Below are 18083 nucleotides of genomic sequence, written 5' to 3'. Positions count from 1 at the left end.
TGGTTGTATAATAAAGCATTTCTCAAAGCAGAGAAAATAACAAAGTTGACACTGTAAAATTCTGTTTGCATTAAAGATAGACATAAAAAATTCTATACTAGGATGATGAGAGCAAGATTTGAAAGGAATAACAAACTTCTAGAGCTGTGCTTCTTAATATGGAAGTCATTAGCAACATGGCGATTTTATAAAAATTGAAGAGCTTTACTGAGGTATAATTGACATCTAATAAATTGTATATGTTTAAAGCATACAATTTTGATGAATTTTGACACCACAATCAAGATAATGAATGTATACATCACCAGCCCCCACCAAAATTTTCCTACTGTCGCTTCATAAACCCTTCCTTCTACCCCTCGTCATTGCCTTCCATTCCCAAGCAACTACTGAACTGTTTTCTGTCACTAAATGTAAATATGCATTATTTAGAATTTTATATAAGTGAATCACACAATTTTTCCTTTATAAAATGTAGCATTTTTTACTTGATACAACTATTTTGGAATTCATCTATGTTTTTGTTCATGTCAATAAACCATGCCTTTATATGGCTGAGCCGCGCTCCGTCATATGAATATACCACAGTTTGTTTTTCCATACACCTCTTGATGGACTTTTGTATTTTCTTTCTTTCATTTTTTGGCTATTATTATGGACACAGCTATAAACATCTATGTACAAGTCTTATTTTTTAATCGGTTTGTGTAAAAACTTAGTTGTATACTTGCTGGATCATATGATAAGCAAATGTTTAGCTTCTTTAGAAACTACTGGGCTTTTTTAAGTGGTGGTACCATTTTTCAGTCCCACTACCAAAATATAGGACTTCCAGTTAATCCATACCTTTGTCAACTCATGATATGTAAATCTGATTAATTTCAGCCATTCTGATAGGTTTGTAGTGGTATCTCATTGTGATTTTAATTTTTTTCCCTAATAAATACTGATATTGAGCATCTTTCCCCGTTCTTGCTAGACACCAGTTTATCTTAATTAAAGTGTCTACTCAAATATTTTGCACACTTTAAAGTGGATTGTGTGTTCCATTATTATGGGGTTTTGAGGTTTTGTGAAATATTCTACATTTAAGCCTTTGCAGATGTGTAATTTGCACATCGTTTTTCCTGGTTTGCAGCCTCTCTTTCCATCCTCTTAACACTGACTAAATAAGTCAAATTTGTAAATTTTTTACCTTATAGATCATGGTTGTATTATCACATCTAAGAAATAATTGGCTAATTCAAAATCACAGAAATTTTCTCCTATGTTTTTGTCTAGAGATTTTATAGCCTTAAGTTTTCCATTTAGGTCTACAATCCATTTTTATTTAATTTTTGCTCTTGGTGCTTTGTAATAGATCGAAAGTATACTTTTGCATATGAATATGCAATTGTTCCAGCTCCATTTATTGAAAAGACTATCCTTTTCTCCACTAAATTGCCTTTGTAATTTTGCAGTAAATCAGTTGATCATATATGTGTGGATTGGTTTCTCTACTCTTTGTTTTATTCCATTGACCTATTTGTCTGCCTTGATTGCTATAGTTTTATGATAAGTGTTGAATTCACTTAGCATAAGTCGTCCAATTTTACATCTCTATATAAATTTTAGAACCAGCTTCCCACATTTTTCAAAAACAAAAACACAACACTTACTATCAGGAGCTTTGGCATCTAAACAATATCGAATCTTATAATCTATGAACACAGTGTATCTCTCCATTTATTTAGATCTTTTTAATATTCTCAGCAATATTTTATACTTTTAATTATACAGGTCTTGCAAATATTTTGTAATACTTATCACTAAATGTTTTATATTTTTGATACTACTCTATGGAGACATTGTAAATGGGTGTTTTCTAAGCAGAATATATATAACAGTACTAAACGAGTAAAATGCACATAATACAATGTTTCATCAATTTAGTCTTCTCAAGGGTCTCTTCTGTTTGTTAAAAATGTATTTTTAAAAATATTAAAAGAGTTTCTTGTAAAAATTGCCAAAATAACTTGTCATTATTTTCAAGCCACCTGGAAGTTATGATTTACATAAGAATGGCTCTAAATACATCAATCCCTTGTTCAGTGTTAGTGAAACTCTTTCACATCATGGCCTAATAGAAAGTAATCATGTTTGTATGGCATGCAACCATACAGGAGCAGAGCTGGGAAGATTTATGGGATCACAGAAAATAGATTCATTACATTTCTATTAAATAATTAAAATAAAATACAGTGGAAAATATTAGAAAACATATTAAATATTGAATTCCCATGACATTTCCAAATAAGAGCTTCTGTTTTCAAGGCAGTTTACAATACAATTATTTTTCTTTTTTTCTTTTCTTTTTTTTTTTTTTTTTGAGACAGAGTCTCACTCTGTCACCACGCTGGAGTGCAGTGGTGTGATCTCGGCTACTAGAACCTCCACCTCCCAGTTCAAGTGATTCTCCAGTCTCAGTCTCCTGAGTAGCTGGGACTACAGGCACACACCACCACGCCCAGCTAATTTTTTGTATTTTTAGTAGAGACAGGGTTTCACCATGTTGGCCAGGAAGGTCTCAATCTCTTGACCTTGTGAGCCACCCACCTCAGCCTCCCAAAGTGCTGGGATTACAGGAGTGAGCCACCACGTCTGGCCTACAACACAATATTTTATATCTAATAGTACTCTAGATATTTGCATCACAATTGATAAATTATATATAATTATTTGCCTTTGTGTAAGTTTCATTTTTTATGTGTACCTACTTCTGTGTATTAACTATTAAACTATTATGTGTACCTACTTCTGTGTATTAATTATAACTCTGCTTTAGAGTACTAGAGCCATAAAGAGGGGAAGATTTCTGTAGCACTGAATCTATAAGTAGTTCTCTTTGTGTGGAAAGTCAGAGGTGTATAAAATATAGCCAACTACAGAAAGGAAACATGAGCAATGACAGAGACCTAGAGTAGGCATATTTCAGAAGACCTCATCAGGGTGCATTAACTGAGAAAGAACTATATCTTTAGCCATAGTAGTTTAGTTGCCTTAAACAAAAAAGAAAAATAGCATGAGCAATATAAAGACAGCATGCAAATGATAGAATGCTCAAACAAATGTACACTACTCAATGACCATTTTGTGAGGGCTTCTGTTTTTCCGATTTTCATTTGGGATATAAAATATTTATCTACTATTTTCAAGTAGATTTGTCCAATTTAGCTAACTCTCCTGAAAGTATTTGACTCAGTAATGAAACTAAGAGCTTATATTACAAAACTTAAAAACAGATGTATTAAAAATGACTAAATATATAGTGGAATAAACTGTATATTTAAATAATGAGTTTACAAATTATATTCAGGAAATGTGTGTACTTCTGTGTAAAATTTGTTGATTCACTGGCGTTTTCTTTATTATTTTATAATGAACTATATCTCAACCAGCGGTATACATTTCATTTCTTCCTTCTGTTCTTGTTTTTTTAATAGGCTTTATTTTTTGGAGAAGTTTTAGGTTTATAGAAAAATTGAAGGAAGGAACAGAGACTTCCTCGCATACCCTCTACCACTGTATGTGCATAGCTCCTTAACATCCTCTGCCAGAGGGTACATTTGGTAGAATAGATAAACCTACATTGATACATCATTATCGTTCAAAGTCAGTGGTTTACATTAGGTTTCATTTTGGGGTTGCACATTCTACGGATTTGGACAAACATATAATGAACCTGTGTGCACTGTTAAAGTACCATACGGAGTAGCTTCACTGCCCTAAAAATCATCTTTCTCTCCCCAAACTCCCGATATTTGTAATTCTTTCAGATTGGCTTCTTTCACTTAGTAATATTCAGTTAAGATTCCTACATGTCTTTTCATGGCTTGATATCTCCATTCTTTTTAATACTGAATGATATTCCACTGTCTGAAGGTACCAGTTTATCTGTCAAGTCTTGGCAATTATGAATAAAGCTACTATAAACATCCATTTGTAAAGGAATTTTCAGTTCCCTTTGGTAAATACCAAGGAGGATGATTATATGGTAAAGTTATATTTAGTTGTGTGAGAAACTGCCAAACTGTCTCCCAAAGTGGCTGTGCCATTTTGCTTTCCCACCAGCAAGGAATGAGAGTTTCTGTTGCTCTACATCCTCATTCATTCCAGCACTTCACCCTCATCTTAAAATGTGCCCATTTTCCTGAATCCAGAGACATTCTAGATCAATCTCTTCAAAGAAAACTGCCAGTCTACTGCTGGCATGGTTTAAAAAAATAGGAAGAGCAGCAAATTATAACATTGCTCAAAGAGCTTTTCATTTCATCATCTCTCTAATTTTCTGAACTGTGACTCTAAAAATCAGTGTTTGCTTTTTAAGTCTTGATAGAATTAAAATTTCTTAAACTTAAGAGCTCAGCTTTTTACTTCAACTTCTCATGTTTTGCTTTTTTGTTTATTGTTGTTATGGTGATCACACACCAGATCACACACTGCTATGTACTCCTTTTAGTAATCTATATCAAAATCCCTACATAAGGAGGACGACAATCAACATATTTATAAGCTCTAACAGCCTTCTTGCAATATGTTATAAATATAGGGACTGTGATGAACAGTGAGAATGTCTCCAGTAAAGATATCAACAATTTTAATGTGACAATATGTAAGTCGTTAGCTGCTATTAAATAAAAAGAAAACACATTCTATAAGCAAACACACCACATTTATTTTTGTAAGTTAAAAGTGCTAAAACATATTCTTAATAATTTTCATTAATAATGTGGTTAATTGGAACTTTAAGAAAAATTACATTGAAAAACTGTCTAGTTTCCTTAAAACGCTGATGTTAGAAACAAATAACTCACGAAGGGAATTGTGTGGTTATGTTTGCATTAGACATCTCATCCCAGGGGCATTATAAACATGTTCAACAAGTACCATTTCTGTCATACTAGTGTTACCTTTCACTGTAGTTGAGACATCTGACAAGCAAAGCCTCCATGCTAGACTACACAAACTCTCTAGACACCTTAGGCTTTCAACAATCTTAATCCTGCTTGTTGAATTTCAAAAGAGTTCCAATAAATCAGAAAACCCAGTGGGGTTTTCCTTCTCTCTATACATTACACAAACAAGAATCATTATTGCTTAGTTAAAAAGGATTAGTGATTATGCCACCTACCTTTATTTTTGTTATTTTTGTTTGAACAATATTTTTATTCTCAAATGAAATAAATTTGAAAATTCTTAGCTCTAAGTTGAACCATATCACAACACAAATAATTCAGTTTTTCATTTGTTCTGATTTAATGCACAAGACAATAGTCTGAAAAAATATGATTTGGTTACACTAGAGATTAAAACTGATGCCTCCTCTTTGATACAATTTAGAGTAATATGACTTTGAATATTATCTATATAACACTTCTCTGTCATCTTTCAGCTGATACACCACTACCAATACCCTCATCCAGCTTACTATCACCTTTTGCTTGGATTAAGAAAATGGCATCGTAATTAGTCTTCCCACAAATTTCCTCGAATCAATTTTCCATCTAAATATCTTTCTAAAATCCAAAACTAATATGTCATTCTTCTCCTTGAAACCTCCAATAGCTCCACATTGCTTTTATAACTGAATTCTTTAAATCTGCCCCTGTGATCTTTATAAAACAGCTACAGGTCCTCTTTTTATTGTTAGAGTTGCCTCATTTCTTTCCAGTATGAATTTACATACAGCACATATTATTCCCCATGCTTGGACAAAGCTCCCCTCCATTCAACATCATCTTTCTACTCATTCCTTAAAACCTCAGTTTAAATGGCCCATGATAAAGAAAATGTTTCCTAACCTTTGAGACTTTCAACTTCCCAGTCATATGATTAAACAATTCATTAATTGCTAATAATTTCAAATAATTGTTAATAACTGTAACACTTATTAATATATAACAAGTTGTATACTTGGCTGGTTGGTGTCCATCATCCATGCTAAATTTTCTTTGAGGCCAAGTCTACGTCCGTTTCATCATTGCACCATCACTACCCCGCAGAGTAGAAGCTCAATAAATATTTCTTGAATCTAAAAATGTATACTGTGCACAAATCCAACCTACAGCCATGGCAATATCAGTACAAAACTAACTTGTAATTACGATTTTTAATGTTCCCACAGAGCTCTGTCACAGAGTAGTTAGCTGGCCCATAATGCATACTTAGTAGTGTTCAAGATACATGCCTTCTACTTCCACCACTATTTGAAAAATAATGCTTCAATAAAATGAGCAAGAGTGACATCAATGAGAGAATAACTTTGAAATCTCTCTAATATTGCAAAGTTACACAAAGTACTAAGCACCTTATCATTAGTTAAAGGTAATTTGTAATACATGTCATAATATTATGATCGAGGACCAGCAATGTAGATTATAAATGCTATGAAGTGACTTGCAGAGTAAATCTTGTTTTCAAAATATTTAATAAAAACTATTATAAACTCTTTTTTAAACACTTATATTTTGCCCTGAATTCTTTATTGCTGCTAGGTAAGAAGAGTAAATAAAAATGACAATATTGCAATTAGCCTGCAAGTTTCATAAATTGAATTTTGTGTATAACTTTGGGAGGTAGCAAATAATATATGACTTTTCTAAGAACCACTGCCCTTAATCTGTTAATACATAAGAGTAAAGGTAAGAGGAAAGAAAGCTAGTAGGTTACAGAGTTCCTCATGAGACTCATAGCAGCAAAAATCAATCCAAGGCAGAACACAAACTACTCGAAGTATTCTAAGAAAAAAATAATAATATGGAGAACTGGGTGTTACCAAATTGTTGGAAATGCTGAAGTTACCTTAGAATGAATCCCATGATCATGCAAAACTGGCCTACCAGAGATACCTCCGAGGCCATTGAAGGCATCAGTTCATGGACACAAAATGATATCTTCAATCCAGGAAATAAAGAGCATACATGAATATGCCACCGACACTGCATAGCCAACAAACCAAGGCCAGAGGATGAACAGCGGAATACTGCCATATATAAAACTCAAATTTTCACAACTCTGCTTACTAGCAGAAAGAGCCAAAGAGATGGGAAGATGGATTCTGCCTCTCTTCTGCCCATTTAATTGCAAGCAAGGATATCAAAATAATAAATATTTTGCATTTTAAATCTTAAGCATCCACCATAGCTATGAATGGGTGCATATGTATTTAAGTCTACTAAATGGAGAAAACAGCTTTTCTGGAAAACTGACTTCAAATATTAACAATGTAACCCTTTACAGGACACCTTACTTAAGCAACCAGGTGAGGATGGCTATACTTGTATGCTGAAAGTACTATTATTCTTCAGTGGCTTTAGTTCTAAACGTGTGTGTGTGTGTGTGTGTGTGTGTGTGTGTTAGGTGAAGGAATAGTAGGTCTTACAAATTTTATTCTATTCACTACTGATCTGACATTCTCCTTTTAAAATGTCATTACTACATTACTATCAATGTTATTAATGCCTTATTTAAAGCTGTACTAGCACCTATTATTCTTACTATTTCTAAAGGTATATTATCCACCAGGATGCACACACATAAACAAAAATACATATATTTTAATTATTTCTAATTTTATCTATCCCCACATTAACTAGTGATCATTACTAATTTCATATAAAAGATGAGGAAACAGAGACAGCAAGCAATTTTCCTGATGACACTAAGGAAAAAGTAAAAAGTGGCCACACAGATTCAAAACTAAATCGATATATCCCTGTTAGGCTAAAATATCACATTCTTATTAAGATATAATGCTACTGATGCCATACCTAATACTATTAAACATAACATGAAAGAAAATTGAGTTAAAGGATATGGAGATATTTGAGACCTTTATGTATAATACCTAACTAATAAACTTTTCTAAAACTTTTCTGATAGTGAACACAGAAAGGGCTTGTTAGGTTGTGAAGGTTGCAAGTTAGCCTCATAAAGTGTCATCTGCAGACTAACAATATATGCTACAGAATTAAATATCTTTCTTGGAAAGGTAAAGCCAGAATAAAATGTAATGCAAAAATATTATCTAAAATGAGTATGAATAAAAAAAGAGTTCTGTATTATTGAATATATCACAATATTTACATGTGCAATTTAAGTTCAACATATTTAACTCCATGGAAAAAATGTTTATTATATAAAGTTTCAGAGAGAAGAGAAAAATGAACTGGGAATTAGCCCTAATTATTTCACTTAAAAATATTTATTAATATATTCCAGATACTATCTTCAGCACAAACAGATAAAAAAGTGGGCAAAAGTAGACATTGCTCCTACCTTCACAAATGTCATATTGGTAAGAAACTAAGATTTTAATTAAATTGTCAGAAATACATAGAAAATTATAATTATGGTAAATGTATAAACATAAGGTACACAATTGTGTGAGGCCATATAAAAGACACCTGATCTCATTTATCCATTTAAGAAGAGTTACTTCAAGAGAGATATTTACTTAAAAATTTACTCAGTGAAGGTTTGGGGAAGCAGAAAAGAAATACCTGGTAAAAGAAATAATAAGGAATTCACAATAAAAATTTTAAGGGCCACTTTAACAATATAAAAAATTATTCTTCTATCTTTCTCTATGTGATACAAATAGCTCCTCAGTTGAAGAATGGAGAGTGATTAAACACACATACACACAAACACCCTTAGATGATATGTATATAAATAGTAATACATATATCTGCACATATATATGTATTTAAAATGGAATAATAGTCAAAACGTGAGTGTGGGTAAATTGTCATTATTGTTCTATGCTTCCAGATTTCTGAGAAAATGCAATAAGTGGTAGATATTATTTCAAAGTTCAAGAAGCTTGGAGGGAAAAAATTGTGGCTCTGCAGTCTTAATAGTAAACAATAGCTCCAAAAAGTGGCCAAAGAGGATTTTAGTCATAGATATATATATAAATAAATATATATCACATATATAATTAATATGTGATATTAACTATATATGTGGCATATATTTTATTTTTTATTTATTTGTTTTTTAAAAAATTAATGTAATTAATTTAATAGCTCAAAATAGGCTGGAGTGCAGTGGCGCACTCTCAGCTCACTGCATCCTCTGCCTCCTGGGTTCACTATTCTCCTGCTTCACACCCCCAAGTAGCTGTGACTACAGGGTCACACCACGCCCGGCTACTTTTTGTATTTTTAGTGGAGACACAGTTTCACCATATGCCTGGGCTTGTCTTGAACTCCTGAACTCAAGTGACCCTCCTGCCCTGACCTCCCAAAGTGCTCAGATTAAAGGCATGAGCTACTGCACCTGGACAGAGCTTAATATTTTTTAAATATCCATTTTATTGAAAAAAATATTGAGCAATGCTTGGAAAGATAAATTTGGCTACCTATTAAATATTGATTACTTCATGCTTTAATAAATATTTTATGATGCACATGAAGTATAAACAAAGTTTCTACTTGTTAAAGTCAAATTACTAATTATTGCGTTAATATTTTATATATTCCTATAAATTTTTGCCACATTCCCGTGTGTGATTGCCTCTGTTCAGAGCCCAGGTTTAATTAAAGAATTCAAGACTTATTTATAGGGCTATACAATTTTCAGTTTTATAAACTTCCACTTTTCCAGTGAATGGTTGTGACAGAAAAAAAATGTATGATAGAGACTTTGCAACCTGAGACACGTGCACAATTTTGAACACCACTAACTTCTTGAGCAAATCATTTATTTTATCTCAGCTACAGTTTTGCATCTGAAGAATAGACATTCTAACACTAAACTTCAGGGTTGTTTGGGGGATAAAGAAGCTTTTAAATTACCTGCCATCGTTGAAGTGCTTACTAAATTTGCCACAACAGATGCAATATGGTGAAAAGAGAATTAGATGGGAGATAATATGATTTTGGCCTAAGTCCTAACAAAACAATCATTAGCTATTTGATTCTTATATATGGCACCTTCTGAGACTCTGTTTCTTATTTACTAAACGGAAAGAATAAAACTTGCCCTGCAGTTTTGTGAACATCAAATGAAATAATACATGAGAAAAAGCAGCAAAACTAAGCGGATGCAGTCAATGCTTTTCACACGTGGTCCTATGAGGGCTATTCTCATGCTGTTGTGTAAGTATGCATTGCTTAGCCAAGGAAATAACCAAAAAGCAATAGGTAAGCTAGGGCTACTTGATGAAACTCCAAGTATTTCGGCACAAAAATCACTTCCACTAATCTCTACTCCCTCACCTAACATAGCTTATGACTTTATCCTTGCTTAAAATCACCCCCTACAGGAAGGAAAGAAGTGGTATCCAGAGAAACTCATGTAGTATTTTGCACTGGGGTCAGTTTTTACTGGTTATTCACTGATGTGAGAGTGTTATGTTCATTTGCTATTCTTATGATTAGGTCCTATTACTTTATCTACTAAAAATGAGAATTTTCATTCTGTCGACAGGATGATGATAATTTCATTTCAATCTTTATTTTTATCAATTTTAAAGGCAAGTGGAATACATGTAAATGTGTTTTACTTTCGAAAACAAAAGACATGAGTACAGTTGATATACTGCATAAAACATTAAAGCTTTGTGTTTATATTATTTAGATATATCACTTTTTAAATGATATTTGAAATCTGTATGAAAATTACAAGAGAAAATGAAGAAAACAAGTGAAAATGACTGCACTGTTCTAAATTATTGTAATTTAAATAAACATAATTTTTCTGATTTTTAAATATTTTATATACCCATTTGATGTAGCATATGATTAAATGATAACAGAACTCTGCTCCATCTTATTTCAAATTACTACTTTGGTACATTCACAATTGTGCATTCATGCACACATCACACACAATGTCAAATAACTGTCATTGTCATTTTATGTAATATAATCTACTGGCAATGCTGGTCTATTTAAGACTACTTTTTTTAAAAAAAGCATACAGCCCTTGTTTCTTTTTCTCTGAAAATTATAATGTTGCTTGAAATATGGCAGCAATTTCAACTTTGTGTTAAAAATACTCAGGAAGAAAAGAAGAAAGCAGAAGAAAAAAGAAATTTGGAAGGCAAGAGATTTAACGAAAAAGAAACTATAAATTTCTGACTCCATTATATGTGCTAAAAATCCCTGTTGTGCATACTTTATACATTGAAATTTATTAATATTCAGGATGCCTAAATGGAAGTAGATATGCATAGTAAAATTTAAGAATAAGATGTTTATTAAAAAATAATCCTCCAGTGACTTGACACAGTTTCACATTTTATCCTTGACCAAAATGAATGAACATCAGTTTTCCTGGGCATTATAATTGATTAATGCTAGGTCAATTGCAGCAAGATACAGAATACATGAAGATGCCATTTCAAATGGCATCAGGATAATTATTAGCAAAGTGTCCTTTTTAATAAATGGTTTATGATATTTATTACCTCATGTTTTGCTAGTATGACTTTTTAAAATATTATTTTATTAAAGATTAGGGAGAAAGCAAATGACTGAAAAATTGAACTCAAGGGTTTGAAATAAATTTCCTGTCTGTCAGAGCTAATACATGAAGAATCAAGTAAAATATGTTTACACTGCAATATAATTCAAATAAATTATTTTAACTGTTTTGTATTACTCATACGTACCCGTGTGAATTTGATTTCTTTCCATAAAATTTTAAGCCTAATTTTTTTTAAAGCTACAGGTAAAATCTAATGCACAATTTTTACTGGATACTATATACATACATATGTATCTCTTTTTAATAATATTTTATTGGCCTCTGTGGAATAAATTTTAAATTTAATTAAGTAAAAAGATAAATACGGTCACATTGTAAAAATAATTCCCAAACCTTATAATTACTTATCTATTAAAACAAGAACCATAAAATCTGAAGACTCGACAAATATTTTCTGATAATTTTTCTGTTTTTCTCCTGATTCTTGTTACTGAATATAACAAAAACAAAAAAGCCTCAATAATTTCATAATTTATTAAATGAATTACACCCTCTTGCAAATATCAAATATCAAAGTGATCAGATTACGAAGTCAGCATTATGAACTATGACTCAGCATTATGAAGAACATTCTCAGTTAACAGAGAGGAAGGAGCAAGTAAGTACACTGGGTGTGGAAAGTGAGGTGAGAGAACTGAGGAAGAAAATGAAGAAAACATGGTTGAAACCTGAATGAATGAAATTGTGATCTTTGCAGCAACATAGATGCAGCTGGAAACCATTATCCTCAGCAAACTAACGTAGAAACAGAAAATCAAATACTGTATGTTCTCGCTTGTAAGGGCGATCTACACACTGGGTACACATGGTCATAAAAATGAGAACAACAGAGATTGGAGAATGTAATAGGGGAGAGCGAGAGAGGGGGTTAAGTGTTGAATAAAACTGCCTGTTGGGTACTATGCTCACTACCTGTGTGATAGATTCGTTTGTACTCCAAACCTCAGGATCATGCAATGTATCCTTGTAACACACCTGCATGTGTTCTTCCTGATTCTAAAATTAAAGTTGAAAAAAAAATATTTTTAAACCTGAACATTTCAAATCCTGGCAAGGAGATCGAGGAACTGGAACTTTCATATACTGCTAGGAGGAATGTAAAGTGGTACAACAGCTTTAGAAAACCATTTTTCAGTTTCATTAAAAGTTAAAAATATGCCTACTCTGATCCAGCCATCTCATTTGTATGCAAACATTTATACAGCTTTGTCATAGCCAAAACCTTGAAACAACTGAAATTTCCAGCACCAGGTGAATGAAAAAGCAAACTGTGTTATGTACATACAAAATATTCCTCAGCAATAAATAGTAATCTTCTCTTGATATGTATTACAGCATGAATGAGTCTCAACATAACTTTGTTGAGAGAAGCCAGATAATTAAGAACATACAGTATGATTTAACTTACAAAAAATATCTTGACAATGTGAAATAGTCCACAGTGACAGAAAGTAGATCAGTTATTGAAAGTAGATCAGTTATTACGGGTTGGGATAGGGAAGAATGGAGTACAAAGAGGCACCAGGAAAGTTTGCCTGTGACGTACACATTCATTATCTTGATCATGATGATGGTTTCCCAGGGATACACATGTGTCGAGTTTTATTAAGTTGTTTGTTTCAATTATGTGCAACCTGTTATATGCCAAGTATACCTCAATTTAACCTTTAAAAGATACTTTAAAAATCAATATCCAAAGCTGCCTTAAACACACACACACACACACACACACACACACACACACACACACACACACATTCACACGTCTGTTGCCCCTGAAATAACATTAGAGGGGAAATTGATAATTGAAACATAAATTTATTCCATGCCCTAGCTTGTAGACCAAATTGTTGCTCGTGCTGTGACCTTTGAAATCTTCAGTTACTTATTAGTAACTGAATTTTACCTCTGAGTTTCTTTACAGAATTTGCCCAAGAACTCTTATCTATTTCCAAGCAAAAGGTCAGAATGTTCTGCCATGTAATATGGTTTTTCATTATTTCCTCATAAACTATGACATTTTCAAAATGTCAGCATTGGAGAAAGCTTGAGTGCTCTTCCATTCTTTCTTCTTGATACATACTAGGAAACATGTAACATGAAAATCATACAAAATAAGTGTCTGTTGTGATGTGTAATAAGTGGTGATAAATAGCAGTAAGAGAGAAGATTTTAAAAAGACACTCATACAGAATTTAAAGTCAGATTGAAGTACCTTTCTAAGATACCTACGAATATAAAATGTAAGAATATTAATCAATCACATTTACAACATTAAAATATCTTCAAATCAATTTTTGTGGTGTCTGAATCCAAATAATAAACCAGTGAAATTAATATGTAGTCTTAAAATGAAGAAAATAGGAGTCAATAAGATATACAGTATAACTTTGGAATAATTAAATAAGAATAACTAATACTCCCAACATAGTAAAAATGGCTTTAAATGCTTCTTTTAACAAAATTGAAATTTCATTATCTTAGTAGCTAACTAAAAGTTTTTAACATACTCTATTGATTTTAAAGTACTCTATTCTGATTTTCACTCAGTACAAGGTTTAGAAGTCAAATTATTTTAATTAATTGCATATATACTCCAAAGACAACTAGTAGGATATACTACATACTTTTTCATTGGAAATGGCACTTACATTTTCTAAGACCTCTGGTTTCCAGTTGGCTATAACTCAGGATTTCCTACATTAAATCCTATTCAGTTTAATTTATTTATTATTAACACTGGATTCTTGGAAGCATATGATGAAAACAAAATCACATTTTACTATTGTCAACAGCATTCTCATGCTGGCAGAGTAGGAGAACCTGTGTGAATTTGAAAAAGCTCCCTTTCCCACTTGTCATTTATTTCCCATGGTATTATATCTATAGAAGTACTCATCAGAGGGACACAGTTAATTTTAGAAAAGAGAAAAAAAAGGCCTGGCTTGGTTTTCAGAAATTTATAGTCCTCATTTTATTGTTTGTCTTTTCTTCTACCAATAACTTTTCTAATTAAGGCAATTGCTGTGATTGCCTATTGAATAAGTGGCATCTGAAGATGAATTGATATTGCTGTTGATTTTTTTAATTTTAAAAATTAGGGTGATTAGTATTTATATATTAATTATAATCATTGTAATTAGCTGTAAAAATAAGCACTCAGGACTCTGCATTGTATTCATACAATACCTGAGCTACATGATGTAAAAAAAGACAAGACATGAAGAGAAAAACAGACTTCACCTTCTATTAATTATTTATTATGAGAGTTGATTCAACTGAGATTTCTAATTTTTACCACAATGGAAGAACTGGAAAAAGACATGCCTCCTTCTATAAACTGCTATGAAACTGGAAAAATTTGAGACAACAAAAATTAAAATGCAGGCATATGATTTTTGAAAAAGGAAAACATATCATTTTATACCTGTTTCTGGACTGGATTCCAGCCTGGGGGCACTTTTCACTGCACGGTGGAGAGAGAATGAATCCAAAAGAGACAACAGTCTCACTACACTGCTGGTGTAAGTTTCAAGCTCAGAGAAAAGCGAGGATTTCAGGGTCTAAAAGGGAAAAAGCTGTCTATACGAGCAATAGCAGACATTTGCATGGAGTCTTTAAATAAAGGCTGGGCTGTAATGTGCACAACTAGACTCCATGAACACTAACTGAGAATGGCTGCTGTGGGTTTGGAAGGCAAACATAGGTATGAGAACTTTCTCAGTACAGATACGTATAATTGGGAGGCTCTGATAAACCTTGAAAGACTACACTTAAAGAGTAAGGGCAATTCTTAGGACAAAACTAAAACAGATCTGTCCTAATAAAAAATAAAATCAAGCCTGATAGAATCAAGAGGATGCCTCATAATTAAACTGCCTGCCATAACAAATCACCGTACCTTTTACAGAAAAACAATATAATTCAGATATTGCAAGTGTCACCCATGATGTCCAATATACAATAAAAACTTACAATCTATGTAAAGAAGCAGAAAAAGATAACCCATGATCAAGAAAAAAAAATCAAAAGAGACACCAAGGTAAAAAGATGTTGGAATTAGCAGGGACAAGGGTTTTTTTTTGTTTTTTTTTTTAAAGTTGCTAAACATATATCAAAGGACTGCAAGGCAGAAAACGGATAAAGTGAATGAAAATGTGGGAAATCTTGAGAAATGGGAAGTTATGAAGAAATGGTTGGAAATTCTGTAACTTACAAGTACATGATCTGAAATGAAAAGTAGCCTGGATTGAAATAACAGCATTAAACACCTACAAAAGAAAAGATTTACGAACTTGAAGAAAAATTAATAAGCATTATTCAATCTAAAGAATAAATAAAAATATTAAAACTGTATCAAAGACCTCAGACAGCTGAGGGCAGTATGAAGTAATAGTAAAATAGATGACAAAAAAAGGGAAGGATAATAACTTTATTAAATTTCTTTAAGTTGGCTGGGCATGGTGGCTTACGCCTGTAATCCCAGCACTTTGGGAGGCTGGGGCAGAAAGACAGATTCAGGTCAGGAGTTTGAAACCAGCCCTGTCAACATGGCAAAACCCCATCTTTACTGAAAATACAAAAAATAGCCAGGCGTGATGGCATGCGTCTGTAATCCCAGTTATTTGGGAGGCTCAGATAGGAGAATCGTTTGAACTTGGGACGTGGGAGTTGCAGTGAGCTGAGATTGTGCCACCGCACTCCAGCCTGGGTGAAAGAGTGAGACTCCATCTCAAAAAAAAAAAAAAAAAAAATTTCTTTAAGTCACATTTTACACGAAACGGGGACACAATAACAACTTAAATAGATTCTAACAATTTGAGGATATCTATTGCAATCTCTTGAAAAGCAAATAAAAAATAATACAAGGGACATAGCTATAGGACAAATAAAAGAAATAAAGTGAAACAATACATTAATGTTAAAGTACTTTACTGATTCAAAAGAAAGCAGGAATAAAATAAAAAATAACACAAAAAAGAGTTGAAATACAAAACAAGTAACAAAAGAATAGGCATAAGTCCAAACACAAGAATAATTGCACTAAACACAAATGGACTAACTATTCAAATTAAAGGAAATTATTGCCGTACTGGATTAAAAAAAAACACCCAACTATTTCTGCCTTTAAAAATACACTTTAAAATAAAAGCACAGGCCAGCCATGGTGGCTCATGCCTGTAATCCCAGCACTTTAGGGGGCCAAGGCGGGCGTATCACTTGAGGTCGGGAGTTCGAGACCAGCCTGGCCAACGTTGTGAAACCCTCTCTCCACTAAAAATATAAAAGTTATCCAGGCCACCTAGTGCACACCTGTAATCCCAGCTACTCGGGAGGCTGAGGCAGGAGAATTACTTGAACCCGGAGGCAGAGGTTGCAGTGAGCTGAGATTGCACCACTGCACTCCAGCCTGGGTGACAGAGTGAGACTCTGTCTCAAAAAAATAAACAAAATAAAAAATGAAAGCCCAGATTCATTGAAATAAAAGAATGTAAAACAATATACCATCCTAATAGTAAGCATGAGAAAGCTTATATGGGTATATTAAGATCAGGCAACATAAACTTGAAAACAAAAGTTAATAGCAGGGACAGACAGAAACATTCCATAATTGTGAAAAAATCATTTATCAGGAAGTTGTAATAAACATTCACATATATGTATCTAATCACAGAGCTGCAAAATACACAAGGAAAACCTGCCCAAACTAAAGGAAGAAATAATTCACAATCATAGTTAGATATTTTAATACCTCTTAGTAGTTGAAATCAAAGTGACAAAATATCCGTAAGTATACAAATCTGAACAACCTAATTTGAGCTAATTGCTATTTACAAAATTTTATGTCCAACAAGATTGAGAATTGAATCGTTCTATATCTGTCTTTTTAAATTAAATTTGTAAATAAATTCCTTAAAAATAACTTGAACTCCAGTTGATTTACTGGTAAATTACATCAAATTATAGCCAACATTAAGGGTTTATATCAAACATTTGAAGAAGAAATAATAGTGATATTAAAGATATATTTACCTAATCTGTTCTACTTGGCACATCACAATTTTCTCCCATTCAATTTCATACATAATCCTTTCTGACTTCTTCTTGATGTAAAAGGAAATCACAAATCATAAATGTAATTATAAAGACATGTATCTTGTAGCATAAACTGGCTAGTTATTTCTCAACATTTGTTTCATCTCGACGAACTGTTATATCTTCTTGCCCAGGCCTCCTACCCATCAGACGTGATTGTTCTCAACAAGGGAATGAAAATGAAATTGATGTGTGTCACCACCAGGCAAAAGTAATTGAGAACATGTGTATTTTCACCACAGTCTGAATTTCACTTCTCTGCTAGACAGATTTAGAGAACTGAGCCCTGAAGACATGTGGAACCATAGGTACAAGGAGCCTGGATCCGTGATACCTGCATGAAGCAGCCCTAACCGGAAAACACCTGCTCCAATGAGGCATTAGTTTACTAATGACCAGTGACGTAAGAAATAAACCTTAATTATGGTAAGTTACTGAGATTTTAGGTTTGT

At 32.7% G+C, this 18083-nt stretch overlaps 1 long non-coding RNA gene across 1 annotated transcript in view; it reads right to left on the bottom strand.

Moving 5' to 3' along the window:
• The window catches only part of LOC129458470 (uncharacterized), a 38086-nt gene extending 20305 nt beyond the window's left edge, over positions 1 to 17781 (bottom strand). Inside the window, exon 1 of the long non-coding RNA XR_008649634.1 lies at positions 17569 to 17781. This is a non-coding gene — a long non-coding RNA (uncharacterized lncRNA). The remainder of the gene's footprint in view (positions 1 to 17568) is intronic.
• Between the last annotated feature and the right edge of the window lie 302 nt (positions 17782 to 18083).

The sequence above is a fragment of the Symphalangus syndactylus genome, chromosome 19, assembly GCF_028878055.3.
Source record: "Symphalangus syndactylus isolate Jambi chromosome 19, NHGRI_mSymSyn1-v2.1_pri, whole genome shotgun sequence".
Lineage (NCBI taxonomy): Eukaryota > Metazoa > Chordata > Mammalia > Primates > Hylobatidae > Symphalangus > Symphalangus syndactylus.
This window is presented reverse-complemented; position numbering and strand designations above follow the sequence as displayed.